This window comes from Ctenocephalides felis, unplaced genomic scaffold (assembly GCF_003426905.1).
Source record: "Ctenocephalides felis isolate EL2017-DRISC unplaced genomic scaffold, ASM342690v1 CF-g0.4_SCAFFOLD_02167, whole genome shotgun sequence".
NCBI classification, from domain to species: Eukaryota; Metazoa; Arthropoda; class Insecta; order Siphonaptera; family Pulicidae; genus Ctenocephalides; species Ctenocephalides felis.
The window spans coordinates 12,427-32,180 of NW_020538321.1; the positions used below are offsets into that span (position 1 = coordinate 12,427).

At 41.7% G+C, this 19,754-nt stretch overlaps 2 non-coding genes and 1 pseudogene across 2 annotated transcripts; all 3 read right to left on the bottom strand.

The window, feature by feature from the left end:
• Positions 1 to 9,679: 9,679 nt before the first annotated feature.
• On the bottom strand, positions 9,680 to 16,417 carry LOC113380488 (annotated as a pseudogene).
• A 327-nt stretch (positions 16,418 to 16,744) lies between these two features.
• LOC113380485 lies at positions 16,745 to 16,899 on the bottom strand. The gene has a single exon (XR_003367420.1). It is a non-coding gene; the product is annotated as a 5.8S ribosomal RNA (ribosomal RNA).
• Positions 16,900 to 17,568: 669 nt separating this feature from the next.
• LOC113380487 lies at positions 17,569 to 19,495 on the bottom strand. The gene has a single exon (XR_003367422.1). It is a non-coding gene; the product is annotated as a small subunit ribosomal RNA (ribosomal RNA).
• Between the last annotated feature and the right edge of the window lie 259 nt (positions 19,496 to 19,754).

Here is a 19,754-nt window from a genome sequence, read left to right on the forward strand (position 1 = left end):
ATTTTATATATATATTTATACATGTTTCGATCGTGATTCCCTCGAAATCGTTTAAGATAACTCGGGCGATTCTGAAACTAGTATGATTATTATGGTTACAATTAGTACACCGTAAACCCCAGTAGAAATACATCTAAGCTGGAGATGATTTTAATGCAAGCTAAATATTTAAAGTGTAGCTTATGTTAAATAATGTTGAGCCCACGTTCACAACGTGCGATTCTTATGAGCTGAATATGAGACGATTCATATTAGATTCACATGAATTTTCCATATTGCTAAATGTGGAACGAATATGAGCGATATATGATATGTTTTACATATGATTTTTCGATATTGCTGAATGTGGGATATATATGAGAAACTGAATATGAGTTTTGCATGGTTTATTCATATTGCTAAATATAAGCTGTGTATGAGAGTATTGTAGGATTTAGAATATAGAATTATTCACATACAAATCATTTAAGATTTTGCTAATAAAGAACGAATGTGGAATATGTTTTTTCTTGTATTTTTCAATAGGGATGGAAAATATGGTTTCTCATTTTGTAGAATCGGTATGGAATAAATAAATATAATTTTTTTGTAAAATCTGCTTTCCGAAATTATTAATCATATGTTATAATATATCTATTTATATTTTTAACTTTGTGTTTTATATTGTTCCATGAAATTTTCATGCATAGACATATTACAATATCACATGCACAGATATATTATCATAATAATATATTTATATCTTTATAAAGTTATGTTCAAATATAATATTATAAAATATGTTTTGCCATTGATAAAAATTAAGATAGTAACAATATAATACAAATATTATTATTAAATACAATATCAGCTGCAGTTATATTTAAATTATTATTATCGAGAATAGTTATATATAGAAAAATAAATTTGCGCTTGACAAAATATTGTGGATTTATTCGACAAAATGTCCTTTTTATTAATGTGTGTGTGCAGGCAAGAGGCTGCGAGTGAACCTTTTGTGCACTGCTTATGTGTCCCTTTCAAGTACATGCAAAAATGCAGCTCTCTCTTTCTTCCCTGCTGCGTTCAGTTATGGCCAAATACATCAGTTATGTATGGTGAATAAATAGGCATCGATTTATTAACCAAAATTAATAAATTTATTTATTTTTAAACTAATACACTTCGTAAAATATTCGACAGAGATTGTGACCCTGATTTTTGACTCACTAGCCTAGCATAAAAACTTTGCTGTTTATTATATATATAATATATCAAGATATATATATATACACACATATATATATATATATATATATATGTATATATATGTATGTATATATATATATATATATAAATATATTATTAATAATTTATAGATTACGTTTGAAAACAGGTTATCATTAAAAACGTTGGAAAAATATTATAAAAGATGTACTGCCTGATATTTATTTACTGATATCTATTTCCGCATAAATAAATAAATAAATATATATATATATATATATATATATATATATATAATACCCTAATTAACTCATATTGTTATTGTATTGAATATAAATACTTGAACCGCACATTAATCATCAGTGTCATATTGTGTTATACCGTTATACCAACTATCGAAATTCGACACACGCACACATAGAAACTCGTCTTCCCTGGCACAAGAAATTTTTCGAAGCGTTGTTCCAGAAGTTTGTTAAATCTTTAAGTAATAAACTATAATAATAGTGTGTAAACTGTGATAAAATTAATAAAAGTTAATGTGTGGATAAAATATTATTTTGTGAAATTAAAAACGAAACTTGGTGTGTGAAATTGTAGTGAATAACAGAATTATTGGTGTATAATATGAAATAATAATTTGTTATAACCTCACTGACATAGAAAATCAAGTGAACAGACAAGTGAACTCTTAATATCTCAAATGATTAGTACTTATACATAAACAAACATTAATTATGGCACGAAAAGTTATATCATAAATATTAAATATATTTTTAATATTTTATATCCTATAATCATGGAAAATAATATGTAGAGTAGGCTATAATAAAATTAATTATGGCACAAAATGTTATATTATAGATACTAAATATATTTTAAATATTATATATCCTATAATCATGAAAAATGATTTGAAAAGATCGTAGGTTATACGACATATTGCACACGTTTTATTCACTAAATAGTAAATGTACGTTAATGATCCTTTCGCAGGTTCACCTACGGAAACCTTGTTACGACTTTTACTTCCTCTAAATAATCAAGTTTGGTTATCTTCCCAGCAACATCGGCAATGTCGAAACGCTGCCGCGCACCGGTCCGAAGACCTCACTAAATAATTCAATCGGTAGTAGCGACGGGCGGTGTGTACAAAGGGCAGGGACATAATCAACGCAAGCTTATGACTCGCGCTTACTAGGAATTCCTCGTTCATGGGGAAGAATTGCAAGCCCCAATCCCTAGCACGAAGAGGCTTCAACGGATTACCCGGACCTTTCGGCCAAGGAAAACCTGCTGATCTCTTCAGTGTAGCGCGCGTGCGGCCCAGAACATCTAAGGGCATCACAGACCTGTTATTGTTCAATTGCGTGCGACTAAATGCCGCCTGTCCCTCTAAGAAGATATATTTGTACGCCGGTAGTGAGAACCACAACCAACAACGACCGAAGCCGAAGCGGAGGGTCTTTGCGATACCAGAAAGTACGTCTATTTAGCAGGCTAGAATCTCGTTCGTTATCAGAATTAACCAGACAAATCACTCCACCAACTAAGAATGGCCATGCACCACCACCCACCGAATCAAGAAAGAGCTCTCAATCTGTCAATCCTTCCGATGTCTGGACCTGGTGAGGTTTCCCGTGTTGAGTCAAATTAAGCCGCAGGCTCCACTCCTTGTAGTGCCCTTCTGTCAATTCCTTTAAGTTTTAGCTTTGCAACCATACTTCCCCCGGAACCCAAAAGCTTTGGTTTCCCGGAAGCTGCCCGCCGAGTCATTGGAGGAACTTCGGCGGATCGCTAGCTGGCATCGTTTATGGTTAGAACTAGGGCGGTATCTGATCGCCTTCGAACCTCTAACTTTCGTTCTTGATTGATGAAAACACATTTGGCAAATGCTTTCGCTTCTGTCCGTCTTGCGACGATCCAAGAATTTCATCTCTAACGTCGCAATACGAATGCCCCCAGTTGTCCCTATTAATCATTACCTCGGAATTCCGAAAACCAACAAAATAGAACCGAGGTCCTATTCCATTATTCCATGCACACAATATTCAGGCGAATGAGCCTGCTTTAAGCACTCTAATTTGTTCAAAGTAAACGTACCGGCCCACCTCGACACTCGGTGAAGAGCACCTTGGTAGGATTTTGAGTTGGGCCGCCTTTTTACGGGCTAAGACCACCGGTAGGACGTCCCACAGACATGCCTGTTGAACATGACAGTGAGCGGTGAACCGACAGTGTGGGACACAGATTCAACTATGAGCTTTTTAACCGCAACACCTTTAATATACGCTATTAGAGCTGGAATTACCGCGGCTGCTGGCACCAGACTGGCCCTCTAATAGTTAATGAAACGAATGATCATTGCCAGAGGCTTTTGCCCACAGTATATTATACTATAGGAGCGCACTTGATTACAGCAATAATTTGTCGAGTAATCACAAGATTTCATATTTGCGGTCAGCAGACCCAAATAATTTTAACTCGCACCGATCGAACGTTCATAAATGAATGATCCTCGGTGCGAGAAGCTTCCTCAGTTCTGCTGCACCACCCATCTATTTGACTTTAGTCCATTTGTAAAATCCTATATTACTAAAATATATAGATTTTATATTTGCGGTCCGCAGACCCAAATAATTTCAACTCGCTCCGATCAAACGTTCATGAAACGAAAGACCATCGCTGCGAGAAGCTTTGCTAGTTCTGCTACATTCACATATATTTGACCGTAGTCAATTTGTAAAATCTTATATTATTAAAATATATAGATTTCATATTTGCGGTCCGCAGACCCAAATAATTTCAACTCTCTCTGACCGAACGTTTAAAAACGAATGATCCTTCCACCAGTTATCTATAGCCGCAAACCAGCATCCGAATATATACGGTGTATATAATTCTAGATATGGCTCACAACATTATTAAAAGTTACGCTAATATATCATTGACAGACTAAAAGTATCGAATATGATGTAAAAACTACACCGGGGAATGATATCCGTACCCGCCTGAACAACATAGCGTACTTTAGCCTGAGCTTGCTCGCATCGCACTCGACACGACCTATCCCCCTATATAAGGCGCGCAGCCACAGCGTAGGTATTCGACTGAGTCCCAAGCGACGTGATTTTGACCTGCGGTGAGGCGACGCTCCGGGTTGAAGTGAATCGTCAAGACAAAAGTCTGCGAAAATTTCGAACTGTGAACCCTTCTGATAGAAAATTTTTTTTCGAAAATTTTGTTAGATGTTCAAACAGTTTTATATATATGGATAATATGAATTATAGTTAATTATTGAGTTTTTAGGTGTTTTTTTGGGTTTTTTTAAAGTTTTGTATAAAAATATGTATTTATTGATTTTTATAGATCTCAATGAATATAATACGAATTTATATATAGTTATATTATTTTTTTAATAATTTGTTTGATTTTTTTAATTTTACAATAAATGTTCACACCAGTTTTCCTCGATTTTCTCTTAAACGGTAAAAGATACAAAAAAACTTTGTTCGTACGAAAGATGCAGAATAAAATTACGAATAAAATGATATATAATTGGTTAGGTGTGTTCATATAATTTTCTCTAGATTTTCCGATTTTCCGAATTTTCACGACGGCAACTTGCATGTAGGCTACACCGTGCAAAATTCGAAGTTGTGATATATGGAAAAAGAACTAAGAATTTTGAGACCTTTCTAATGATGTATAATACTTTATATGTTTTCTTTAGAGAAATATCGAATCGTGAGGAGTGTTGCTTCAACCTAGCCGCACTTTGCATTTTGACAAGTTAACAACTACACAGATTGCTCTTTACTATCTAAACCGTAAAAGATACAAAAAAACTTTGTTCGTACGAAAGATGCAGAATAAAATTACGAATAAAATGGTATATAAATGGTTAGGTGTGTTCATATATTTTTTTTAGATTTTCCGATTTTCATAACGGCAACTCGCCTGTGGGCCACACCGTGCAAAATTCGAAGTTGTGATATATGGAAAAAGAACTAAGAATTTTAAGACCTTTCTAATGATGTATGATACTTTATATGTTTTCTTTAGAGAAATATCGAATCGAGAGGAGTGTTGCTCTAACCTATCCGCACTTTGCATTTCAAAGTGCAAAAGTCTGGTGCCAGCAGCCGCGATTATGTAGTGAATCACACAGATTGCTTTATACTATCTAAACCGTAAATGATACGAAAAAACTTTGTTCGTACGAAAGATGCAGAATAAAATTACGAATAAAATGGTATATAATTGGTTAGGTGTGTTCATATAATTTTCTCTAGATTTTCCAATTTTTCCGAATTTTCACGACGGCAACTCGCCTGTAGGCCACACCGTGCAAAATTCGAAGTTGTGATATATGGAAAAAGAACTAAGAATTTTGAGACCTTTCTAATGATGTATAATACTTTATATGTTTTCTTTAGAGAAATATCGAATCGTGAGGAGTGTTGCTTCAACCTAGCCGCACTTTGCATTTTGACAAGTTAACAACTACACAGATTGCTTTATACTATCTAAACCGTAAAAGATACAAAAAAACTTTGTTCGTACGAAAGATGCAGAATAAAATTACGAATAAAATGGTATATAATTGGTTAGGTGTGTTCATATAATTTTCTCTAGATTTTCCGATTTTTCACGACGGCAACTCGCCTGTAGGCCACACCGTGCAAAATTCAAAGTTGTGATATATGGAAAAAGAACTAAGAATTTTGAGACCTTTCTAATGATGTATAATACTTTATATGTTTTCTTTAGAGAAATATCGAATCGTGAGAAGTGTTGCTTCAACCTAGCGGCACTTTGCATTTTGACAAGTTAACAACTACACAGATTGCTCTATACTATCTAAGGAAGTATAATGGTATTATAACCATGGAAAAAATCGATAAGAAGTTTCACCCACGAATGATTAAAGAAGCGCATTTAGTTATTTTAAAGGAACCGAATGGCCAATTGTTGGGTTACACAAAATTGGAAAATGAAGATTCGGAAAGTAAAGTAATCAAATTGAACGAGTTTTTCGCCGATAAAGGAATAGCTCTCGATTCTTTGATAGGCATATGTTGCGATGGTGAACCAGCAAATACAGGCGTAAAAATGGTATTTTACGTCGATTTGAAATTCAGTTAAAAAGGCCACTGCATTGATTTGTGTGTCTTCTCCACTTTAACGAACTTCCACTTCGCCATTTATTTAACTATTTGGAAAAATCATTGACCACTGGACCACGAACAAAAACTGGAATATTAAGCAAACAAATTGAAACATGCGAAAATATACCGGTGAGTTATAACATATTTACTATTTTTTAATACCCTATGTTCAAATTCAATATAATTTATTTTTTCCTATATACTTCCAGCCGGTAAAATAATTTGAAGCAATCCCACTTGAAAATTTGGCTGATATAAGTCCTGCTGAATCGACAACTGACTCAAGTTATTTAATAAAAATAGCTAAAGCAATTGCTTCTGGAGAAGTATCGACAGACTTAGCTAACATGAAACCAGGGCCAATAGCACATTCCCGTTGGCTCACGAAGGCTAGTAGGTTACTTCGGTTATTTGTAACTACTAATAAGCCATCCAAAAATTTGAAAATTCTGGCAAACTACGTAATGAAAGTATATATTCCAATGTACTTTAACATTAAATATTACAACTCTGTGGTGTATGGTAGTATATTATTTTATAAATTTATTAGCTGGACGCAATATTTAGACACGAATTTAAGACAAATTGTAAACAATGTTGCTAAAGAAAACGCATACTATGCTCACTCGGAAAATATTTTATTAGCAATGTTGTTTGATAATAAAAAGGAAATACGAGATTCAGCTATAAGAAAAATCTTATATTACTGTAATAATGTGAAAGACCTGACGCAATTGAGAGATTACAAAACACCCGAAATAAATTTCGAATGCACCGACTATACTAATATGATAGATATGGATGATTATTCAAATATATCCGAACCAGCCTTTACGCTAAATATTCCTCATGAACATCTAGTACAATATCTACAAAGCAATGAGTGTCCATGGAGTGACCCTAAAATTCCGGTCCACATTCAGGGAACTGAGAGACATGTTCAATTACTGGCTAATGTATCAAAACGCGTATTAGAGCAAAATCGCGAAGGTGTTATGACAGCGACACTACTATCTCGTGAAAAGCATCCTCGACTGGAAAGCAAGCAAGATTTCAGATATTAATTTATTTAAATTGTATTAGCTAAATGTAAGAAATTATATTTTAAATAAAAATGTAACTTAAAGAAATAAAAATGTTGTATTTAAACCATGTCATGTAAATAAATAATAGAATAAATATATGTCATTCCTAAAAACCCAAAAACAATATTTTTCTACAAAAGTAGTTTGACCTGTTTCGATGCAAGATTCTAGGTTAGGCTTACTCGCTAATGTCCCCTAAAAGTTTACTTGATGTAGTCTGATGTACCCGTAAGTTACTGGTTTCAAAAAGCCGGAAAATGTTTTTAACCTGTTTCGATGCATGATTCTAGGTTAGGCTTACTCGCTAATGTCCCCTAAAAGTTTACTTGATGTAGTCTGATGTACCCGTAAGTTACTGATTTCAAAAAGCCGGAAAATGTTTTTAACCTGTTTCGATGCATGATTCTAGGTTAGGCTTACTCGCTAATGTCCCCTAAAAGTTTACTTGATGTAGTCTGATGTACCCGTAAGTTACTGATTTCAAAAAGCCGGAAAATGTTTTTAACCTGTTTCGATGCATGATTCTAGGTTAGGCTTACACGCTAATGTCCCCTAAAAGTTTACTTGATGTAGTCTGATGTACCCGTAAGTTACTGATTTCGAAAAGCCGGAAAATGTTTTTAACCTGTTTCGATGCATGATTCTAGGTTAGGCTTACTCGCTAATGTCCCCTAAAAGTTTACTTGATGTAGTCTGATGTACCCGTAAGTTACTGATTTCAAAAAGCCGGAAAAATTTTTTAACCTGTTTCGTTGCATGATTCTAGGTTAGGATTACTCGCTAATGTTCTTTAAAAGTTTACTTGATGTAGTCTGATGTACCCGTAAGTTACTGATCTCAAAAAGCCGGAAAATGTTTTTAACCTGTTTCGATGCATGATTTTAGGTTAGGCTTACTCGCTAATGTCCCCTAAAAGTTTACTTGATGTAGTCTGATGTACTCGTAAGTTACTGGTTTCAAAAAGCCCGAAAATGTTTTTAACCTGTTTCGATGCATTATTCTAGGTTAGGCTTGCTCGCTAATGTCCCCTAAAAGTTTACTTGATGTAGTCTGATGTACCCGTAAGTTACTGATTTCAAAAAGCCGGACAATGTTTTTAACCTGTTACGATGCATGATTCTAGGTTAGGCTTACTCGCTAATGTCCCCTAAAAGTTTACTTGATGTAGTCTGATGTACCCGTAAGTTACTGATTTCAAAAAGCCGGAAAATGTTTTTAACCTGTTTTGATGCATGATTCTAGGTTAGGCTTACTCGCTAATGTCCCCTAAAAGTTTACTTGATGTAGTCTGATGTACCCGTAAGTTACTGATTTCAAAAAGCCGGAATATGTTTTTAACCTGTTTCGTTGCATGATTCTAGGTTAGGCTTACTCGCTAATGTCCTCTAAAATTTTACTTGATGTAGTCTGATGTACCCGTAAGTTACTGATTTCAAAAAGCCGGAAAATGTTTTTAACCTGTTTCGATGCATGATTCTAGGTTAGGCTTACTCGCTAATGTCCCTTAAAAGTTTACTAGATGTAGTTTGAAATTATATATAAATACTGAATATTTTGTTAAAAAGGAAATAAATATACTGAATATTTTATTATAAAAGAATCGAAATATTTATAGGTTGGAAGTTACTAATTATTTAGTGTATATTACAAAAAATAAATGAAAATAGCAACTTGCACGTATTTTGCACATTGACAACTTACACGTATTCTGCAAATTGACAACTTGCACGCATTCTGCAAATTGACAACTTGCACGTATTTTACACATTGACAACTTGCACGCATTTTGCATTATAGATAACTTATACGTACTTTGCTTATTAGCAACTTGTACGCATTTCCAAGAAATTTAGCAAAAAACATTCTCCCTATTTAGAATTTAATGAATTATATCATATATTTATATTAAAAAATAATGAAAAGTTTCTCTTAAAAACATATATTTCGTAAACTTACAAAATATTTATAACTATTCTCTTGACATTATGGTTATTGAACAAAATAATGAATATTTCTAGTATTGGAATTTGTCGATAAGTTTTGATTTACGTGCTGACTCACGCACGTTGTACAAAATAGCTAGGTAGATACCGAAGAAGTGTCACATGTACAGCTTGTACAAGTTTTCGACTGTCAAGCCTACTGATTGTGGCATGCTGCAATGCGACGGCTTAAGGCTTATGCTCTAATAGCGTGGGGTGACGTCAAGCCAACATGACGAATTCCCAAGCCAAGGGCTGAGTCTCAACGGATCGCAGCGTGGTAACTGCTCTGCCGAGTACAACACCCCGCCAGGTACCTAAGTCGTTTACAAACGATTCCGAGTCTCTACATCGAACTAGTAACCCATGATCGACCGCTATAGGCAAGACAGATATAACGGACGGATATCGCGCCCCATTCGGTTAAAAATGGCTCGTGCGATAAACGGCGTGTGCCGAATACCTAATAAATCACATTGTATTGAGCCTTTCGACTCACGAGATTCTTAGAGATATCGTTGCTTACTTTGTCTAGAAAGGATACGGCCTTAGAGGCGTTTAGGCATAATCCCACGGATGGTAGCTTCGCACCACCGGCCGCTCGACCGAGTGCGTGAACCAAATGTCCGAACCTGCGGTTCCTTTCGTACTGAGCAGGATTACTATCGCAACGGCGATTCATCAGTAGGGTAAAACTAACCTGTCTCACGACGGTCTAAACCCAGCTCACGTTCCCTATTTGTGAGTGAACAATCCAACGCTTGGCGAATTCTGCTTCGCAATGATAGGAAGAGCCGACATCGAAAGATCAAAAAGCAACGTCGCTATGAACGCGTGGCTGCCACAAGCCAGTTATCCCTGTGGTAACTTTTCTGACACCTCTTGCTGAAAACTCTTCAAACCAAAAGGATAGATAGGCCATGCTTTCGCAGTCCCTGTGCACACTGAGCAACGGGATCAAGCCAGCATTTGCCCTTTTGCTCTACGCGAGGTTTCTGTCCTCGCTGAGCTGGCCTTAGGACACCTGCGTTATTATTTGACAGATGTACCGCCCAGTCAAACTCCCCGCCTAGCAGTTTCCTCGAATCGCATCACGCTAGAGTATTGTTGGCGATCGGCGCAATGGCTCACACCACTCTTATGCGCTTGGCTCTAGAAAACCGTGACGGTCAGAACGCAAGTTTTCGACGCACGCTTTCCGCCCAATCGAGTAAGTAAAGAAACGATGAAAGTAGTGGTATTTCACCGACGATATTACTATCTCCCACTTATGCTACACCTTACATGTCTCCTTACAATGCCAGACTAGAGTCAAGCTCAACAGGGTCTTCTTTCCCCGCTAATTTTTCCAAGCCCGTTCCCTTGGCAGTGGTTTCGCTAGAAAGTAGATAGGGACAGTGGGAATCTCGTTAATCCATTCATGCGCGTCACTAGTTAGATGACGAGGCATTTGGCTAAATCTGTCCCAGTGTCGGGATACTTCCTGGGTTTCGACCAGTCGCGATTTATTTAGCGCATGATTTCCTCGAGACCAGAGTGCTATGTCAGAGACAAAAACACCCTAATAGCCGCGGTTCCATCATGCGCTATTGTGACGCAGGATTAACAAGTCTCTCCCACGGGAACCACCCACTTCCCACCGAGGCCATCGCCGGCCCAGGCATGGAAAAACCACCAGTGTTGGAGACCGAGTAGCAGCAACGCGGATCGCTACCGGTCCAATTCAATACTGATGTAGAGGATCCCTCGCAGGTCCATCCGCAACCTACTTTGCAGGGAACAGCAGAGTTTAGTCAGCCACCGATCGCCCTGAATCCCCGTAGAGATGCAGTGCGATCAAGGACCGTCTACGGGGCACCGCGCGGAGGTATCTGCTGCCTTTTACGGGCTATTATAGGATAAAGAAGGAAAACAAGGGGAGGAAATAATAACCTGTCAAATGCCTCACAAGCCAGAAGGGCTACACATAACATAAATGGGACATTACAGACATCACAAATGGGCCTCCCGTGACTGTCCTTCTGCGCTATTAGGAATCATTGAATGAATATATGGGAATCATTTGAGCCCGCAGCTCCGACACATGCGGGGTGCGCTTCAGGAGGTCACCGCCCAGTTCAAATTAGTTTCGTCAGTAGAAGTCATGGTCCGAGTGTAGTTGTGTGGGGAACCGCCAACATCGCACACTATCCGTCGAGAAATCTGTTGCTCATCTCGATGGATGTTCTTAGGGCAACAAGGGACGAGGTTAGACCAGTGCTTTTAGGATGTTTCGAAAGGAGGGATATATTGAGTAGGGTGCTTGGGGGTAGGGCGCCACGAGACCCAACAACTATCGGGAGAACCCGGCAGTGTGTAGTGCCCGTGACGTTGAGTACCTCTGGGTAGAGGCACTCATATTTTTGGATTTTTTCGGAATAGGCTTTGCCGAGAGAATTGCCCTGCTCAAATCTAACAGTAATATCGACAATATATGATCGATCGCCGTCCCAGAGAACGAGGTCGGGCCTAAGCCGTTTCCCGTCAACAGTGAACGTCGCTTCGGTCATATAGTGTCCAGCAGGGTACTTGTCGATAAAATCATTACGACATAGAGTCACGATCTCGTTGTGTCTATGTATTCTCTGCGGCTTAACAAAGGAACACTGGCCCAGCACATGTCCAAGGGTCTCATTGGCGGAGTGACATCGTCGGCATTTTATGTCGTTCATGGGTGTTGCTCTAGCAAGGGCTGCTTTGCATCCGAACGTATTTGTACGAAGGCGAAGAGCATCGATATAGCGTGAGTTGCCCTTGAGAAGGTGGGGCCTCCAGAGCCAGGAATTCCCGATTCGGTCCTTTCGGAAACATGGAGCTCCTAGACCCTGGGACGCGCAACTCGCCCATCTTCTAAACTCATCCTCGCTCCTCTCTTCGCACTTTCTATGGCCTTGATGGTTAGGGCACCTCTAATGCCTGCACGATATGCCAACTCAGCAACTTTGGTACCGACGTTGTTCTGTTCCCACAATGCCTCCAAAAAGGGGTCGCCGGAGTCTCGACATCTGACCATCAATCTAAGGAAGGAGTAGGTAGCCACTCGCGGTAGGCCAAGTCCTCCGTTTCCCGGGGAGGTGTGTAGAAAAGCAGAGCCGGTGGAGTGAGGAAGGTGGAAGATTTCGCTTACAAAGTTGCGAAGAATCTTATCCAACCCTTGTAAGTCGCCCTGAGCAGTGGAGAAAGCGGGTCTACCTGCTTGACTCCACGCTTGATATCAACCGCAATCTTATCATTCCCCAGCTTGATCTCGGTGCGGATGTTCTCATGCATGGACATCACCAGTTCTCTTGTGTGGCTGGGTAAACCTAGTCGAACCAACGCGTCTCTGATTGCGGCATGTGGAATCGTATCGAAGGCTTTGGATATGTCCAATACGGCACATGACAACCCGTTATGTCTCTTGGCAAACTTTGTAAGTTCGCTTAATGCGAAGATGTTAAGAAAGCACCCATTTTCCAGGGTGAACCCTTTTTGCCGATTATTAAGGGTTATACATCTCCGGAAGCCATTTTCGATGACACCGAAGAAAAGTCTTGCCAAGAGCGACGCTATAGTAATTGGGCGCCAGTTCTCCGCCTTAGAACAATCCTTACCCTTCTTGGGTATGAGAGTAGTAGTACAAACCCTCCAGGACTTGTGGAAGTACCTGGACCAGACAATTATGTTAAAGAGCCGGGCTAATACAGTTTCCGTCCCTTTGAGCCTGGTAAGGTCTGCCTTACTCACACCGCTCGGTCCAACAGCCTTTTTTGCGTTAATACGCCTAATTCGCTCCCGGATGGTGTTGGGAGCTATTACGGGGATACTTTCGAGCACTCATATAGCAGGCTTTCGATCGACGATGGGAAAACTACCTTCCCATGCGGTTCTCCAGAATCCGTCATATAGTGTCTTAATGTCCCCTGTTGGTGGACGAATGTTGTTGTCCACCGTATTGCAGCCAGAGATTATCGACTCAACCAGTTTATTGGGGCAGTTATGGTACAGGTCTTGATGCCTTGGGTAGTTAAACCTACGCTGGTTTCTGCGCTGGCCTCGATTGCGCCTGCGACCATGTACCTCCCTACCTTTTCTCCACGATGTTTGTGGGGGTTTACTGACAAGAACAGGGGTCAAGACGCACTCAACGAGGTTATCAATGCGTTCGTACACATCACCAGGTTCGACACCAGCTTCTAGGGACTGTTTAAGGTCTTCGAGCTGGGCGGACGCCTCGTTGAGCTCCTCCACAATCTCCATGTCCTGCCATTTTTCCCATTCCACGCAAGGTGGGCAAGCGTCTCCAACCAAAAGAGAGTCATAGTTATTCCCGCCGTTTACCCGCGCTTGCCTGAATTTCTTCACGTTGACATTCAGAGCACTGGACAGAAATCACATTGCGTCAACACCCGCTAGGGCCATCGCAATGCTTTGTTTTAATTAGACAGTCGGATTCCCCTAGTCCGTGCCAGTTCTGAGCTGACCTTGAATTGCGGCCGAAGAGTACGACTGACCGACCGAAGCCGGCACAGAAACCTCGCAGCAAGAAAGATCCGCGGGGGGCCTAGACACGGGACCGAGCTCGGATCTAAATCACAAGGACAATTTCACCTTGCCCAGGCCCGGCACATCGGCCTACGCCCGCTTTCCAACCAAGCCCGGCACGCCCCGATCCTCAGAGCCAATCCTTATCCCGAAGTTACGGATCCAATTTGCCGACTTCCCTTACCTACATTTATCTATCGACTAGAGGCTCTTCACCTTGGAGACCTGCTGCGGATATGGGTACGAACCGGCGCGACACCTACCGTGGCCCTCTCCTGGATTTTCAAGTTCCGAGGGGAAGATACGGACACCGCCGCAACAGTGTGCTCTTCGCGTTCCAAACCCTATCTCCCTTCTAGAGGATTCCAGGGAACTCGAACGCTCATACAGAAAAGAAAACTCTTCCCGTATTTCCCGACGGCGTCTCCAGGTCATTTTGGGTTACCCCGACGAACTCTATTGCGAGGGCCCGACTTGTAAACGGTTCCGCTGCCGGGTTCCGGAATAGAAACCGGATTCCCTTTCGCCCGATGGGTGTGAAATTTTATTCAAAATAAAATACACCAACATCAACATAGGATTTCTCCTGGGGCTTAGGATCGACTGACTCGTGTGCAACGGCTGTTCACACGAAACCCTTCTCCACGTCAGTCCTCCAGGGCCTCGCTGGAGTATTTGCTACTACCACCAAGATCTGCACCGATGGCGGCTCCAGGCAGACTTACGCCCGAACCTTTCTGCGCACACTACCGCGACCCTCCTACTCACCAGGGCGTCAAAACGAACTGTTATGAACGTTTCTCATGCCTTGGCGGCCGAGTATAGGCACGACGCTTCAGCGCCATCCATTTTCAGGGCTAGTTGCTTCGGCAGGTGAGATGTTACACACTCCTTAGCGGATTCCAACTTTCATGGCCACCGTCCTGCTGTCTTAAGCAACCAACGCCTTTCATGGTATCCCATTAGCGTCGTTTAGGCGCCTTAACTCGGCGTTTGGTTCATCCCACAGCGCCAGTTCTGCTTACCAAAAATGGCCCACTAGGCACTCTGATCCAAATCTCTGGCTTCACTATTCAAGCAAGCCAGAGATCTCACCCATTTAAAGTTTGAGAATAGGTTGAGGTCGTTTCGGCCCCAAGGCCTCTAATCATACGCTTTACCGGATGAGACTCGCTCATCGAATGCCAGCTATGAGGGAAACTTTGGAGGGAACCAGCTACTAGATGGTTCGATTAGTCTTTCGCCCCTATACCCAGTTCCGACGATCGATTTGCATGTCAGAATCGCTACGGTCCTCCATCAGGGTTTTCCCTGACTTCGACCTGACCGGGCATAGTTCACCATCTTTCGGGTATTAGCGTGTACGCTCTGAGTACGTCTCTTCTCGCAATGAGAGTGAGACGTCTCGGGATTGCAAGCACGCATCCGTAGATGCGGTACGTCATCCCTCAGTTTACTTAAGCAAACCTTTACGTTCATTGCGCCTTTAGGTTTTGTATTTCCCAATGACTCGCGCACATGCTAGACTCCTTGGTCCGTGTTTCAAGACGAGTCCTGAAAGTACCCAAAGCAATAGCATCGCTGAGCGGTAATAGAGTCCGTTCGAGAACACGGTAGCTAACAGCTCGAGGCGGCATCGATGCCGGACTAGGTCCGACGGCCAATAACCGTCCGTGCTTGCAACCGGCCGAACGCTTAAAAGCGACCCTATACCATATCATTTATACCGTCTGGCAGTCGGCCGGAGCACGCGGGGTCTGGCGCAAATAAATTCGTGACAGGCTACCGCCGCGGTCGTAGATCGACACCAAACGGGTCGCGACGTCCTACTGAGAGAGAAGTGCATGCCAACGCCGCCTGACACATAAACCAACGGCGTATCGCAGGACGAATCACGGTCAATCGCACGCCACTAAATGGAAGACAACGATGACATTGAATCTCTCCTTTCGATCTTTCGGGTTTCTCAGGTTTACCCCTGAACGGTTTCACGTACTCTTGAACTCTCTCTTCAAAGTTCTTTTCAACTTTTCCTCACGGTACTTGTTCGGTATCGGTCTCGTGGTCATATTTAGCCTTAGATGGAGTTTACCACCCACTTAGAGCTGCACTCTCAAGCAACTCGACTCTGAGGAGAGATCCTCTCGATACGCGCAACGGTCGCTACGGGCCTGGCACCCTCTATGGGTAAATGGCCCCATTCAAGATGGACTTGAACTCGCCGCAACGCACCGAGATAATCGGATCCTCCCTAACACTACATTTCCCAGCGTCAGTCTCCGGCCGCGGGATTTAGTGCTGGGCTCTTCCCTGTTCGCTCGCCGCTACTAAGGGAATCCTAGTTAGTTTCTTTTCCACCGCTTAGTAATATGCTTAAATTCAGCGGGTAATCTCATCTGCTCTGAGGTCGTTTTATGATTATGATGTGCTTCCAAACGTTAGTAAGCAAGCGCACACAAAATCGACGAGGAACCTTTGAATCGTCCAAATTTGCCGGAACGAAACCGCATTTCGAAGAGTTCGGGTTTCCGGTTATTGGGAGGGTCGCAAGAATATAAAATCTCTAGGACACACAACCCGCCGTAATCCCACAGAACGTCAACGAACGGAAATGTCCGATGTTGCAAAGTGGACTGGCTCACACGTTGAGTGAATTATTTAAGAGCACGCATATACGTGTAACTCCATCATTCGCCGGCAAGCCGTTTAAAGCAAGCGGCAGTCTGGTAATGTTATACGACTCTCAGCCAGAGGTGGTCCGGGAACAGTATCCGAGGACCGCAATGTGCGTTCGAAATGTCAATGTTCATGTATCCTGCAGTTCACATATCGACGCGCAATTAGCTGCGTTCTTCATCGACCCACGAGCCAAGTGATCCACCGTTCAGGGTGATTTTATATATATTTATACATGTTTCAATCGTGATTCCCTCGAAATCGTTTAAGATAACTCGGGCGATTCTGAAACTAGTATGTTTATTATGGTTACAATTAGTACACCGTAAAGCTTTCGCTTTTCGGTCCGAGATACGAGACCTCGTTTCAAAATTGAAATATGAATATTTCATTGTGTGTGAGATTGAAAAATCTGCTTTCGCTGATCTTTCATTTTCTTAAAACAACGTAATGAAGCGAATGTTCAAATTCGCACAATTTGAATAAAATGTGCAGAGTATATAGAATACTAACGCAAGCGTTTACTACAATCGACTTTGAAACACTAGACTTTCATCTAGCGCCCAAAGAATTGATTGAGCTATGCGTTTAAAGTATAATATTCAAAAAGAACGCCGTTTTCACAACGAACTTCGTCATTCGCTCAGGCATCTGGCGATACCGAGCAGATATACATGGCAGTGCTCTCACACAATGCATAAGAGCGCTAAGCGGTTGTAAACCGCGTCACGCTGCTTTTGCACACTGCGCAATATTTTGCGACTAGCTCCGGTCAAACGTTAATGAAACGAATGATCCATCGTTGCGAGACGCCTTAAAAATTTATACGTCGTAGGTTATACGACATATCGCACACGTTTCATTCACTAAATAGTAAATGTACGTTAATGATCCTTCCGCAGGTTCACCTACGGAAACCTTGTTACGACTTTTACTTCCTCTAAATAATCAAGTTTGGTCATCTTCCCAGCAACATCGGCAATGTCAAAACGCTGCCGCGCACCGGTCCGAAGACCTCACTAAATAATTCAATCGGTAGTAGCGACGGGCGGTGTGTACAAAGGGTAGGGACGTAATCAACGCAAGCTTATGACTCGCGCTTACTAGGAATCCCTCGTTCATGGGGAAGAATTGCAAGTCCCAATCCCTAGCACGAAGAGGCTTCAACGGATTACCCGGACCTTTCGGCCAAGGAAAACCTGCTGATCTCTTCAGTGTAGCGCGCGTGCGGCCCAGAACATCTAAGGGCATCACAGACCTGTTATTGCTCAATTTCGTGCGACTAAATGCCACCTGTCCCTCTAAGAAGATATATTTGTACGCCGGTAGTAAGAACCACAACCAACAACGACCGAAGCCGAAGCGGAGGGTCTTTGCGATACCGGAAAGTACGCCTATTTAGCAGGCTAGAGTCTCGTTCGTTATCAGAATTAACCAGACAAATCGCTCCACCAACTAAGAACGGCCATGCACCACCACCCACCGAATCAAGAAAGAGCTCTCAATCTGTCAATCCTTCCGGTGTCCGGACCTGGTGAGGTTTCCCGTGTTGAGTCAAATTAAGCCGCAGGCTCCACTCCTTGTAGTGCCCTTCCGTCAATTTCTTTAAGTTTCAGCTTTGCAACCATACTTCCCCCGGAACCCAAAAGTTTTGGTTTCCCGGAAGCTGCCCGCCGAGTCATCGGAGGAACTTCGGCGGATCGCTAGCTGGCATCGTTCATGGTTAGAACTAGGGCGGTATCTGATCGCCTTCGAACCTCTAACTTTCGTTCTTGATTGATGAAAACACATTTGGAAAATGCTTTCGCTTCTGTCCGTCTTGCGACGATCCAAGAATTTCACCTCTAACGTCGCAATACGAATGCCCCAAGTTGTCCCTATTAATCATTACCTCGGAATTCCGAAAACCAACAAAATAGAACCGAGGTCCTATTCCATTATTCCATGCACACAATATTCAGGCGAATGAGCCTGCTTTAAGCACTCTAATTTGTTCAAAGTAAACGTACCGGCCCACCTCGACACTCGGTGAAGAGCACCGTGGTAGGATTTTGAGTTGGGCCGCCTTTTGACGGGCTAAGCCCACCGGTAGGACGTCCCACAGACATGCCAGTTGAACACCGCGAGCGGTGAACCGACAGTGTGGGACACAGATTCAACTACGAGCTTTTTAACCGCAACAACTTTAATATACGCTATTAGAGCTGGAATTACCGCGGCTGCTGGCACCAGACTGGCCCTCTAATAGATCCTCGTTAAAGGATTTAAAGTGTACTCATTCCGATTACGGGGCCTCGGATGAGTCCCGTATCGTTATTTTTCGTCACTACCTCCCCGTGCCGGGAGTGGGTAATTTGCGCGCCTGCTGCCTTCCTTGGATATGGTAGCCGTTTCTCAGGCTCCCTCTCCGGAATCGAACCCTGATTCCCCGTTACCCGTAACAACCATGGTAGTCGCAGAAACTACCATCGACAGTTGATAAGGCAGACATTTGAAAGATGCGTCGCCGGTACTAGACCGTGCGATCAGCACAAAGTTATTCAGAGTCACTAAGTCAAACGGTGAGCAAGGCAAGCCCGCCACCGATTGGTTTTGATCTAATAAAAGCATTCCTTCCATCTCTGGTCGGAACTCTATTTGCATGTATTAGCTCTAGAATTACCACAGTTATCCAAGTAATGTGGGTACGATCTAAGGAACCATAACTGATGTAATGAGCCATTCGCGGTTTCACCTTAATGTGGCTTGCACTGAGACATGCATGGCTTAATCTTTGAGACAAGCATATACTACTGGCAGGATCAACCAGGGTGCTATATTATTGTGTAATAGCAATCGATAATGCTGCATTGTGTAATAGCAATGCTGATATGCCAAATTCGATATCGATTGCAGTAATTATCACAATCAGCAAAATACTTTAAATACGCCATCGTAAGGTGTTTGCAGTCCCACTTAAGCAGTATATAAAGAGTACTGATTGAGTTGGAAGTCAGAGTTGGTGGAACCACAAAAGAGTTGTATTTATTATGTCATAGTTGCAATAGTCACATCAGAGTTGCTGTAGGCCA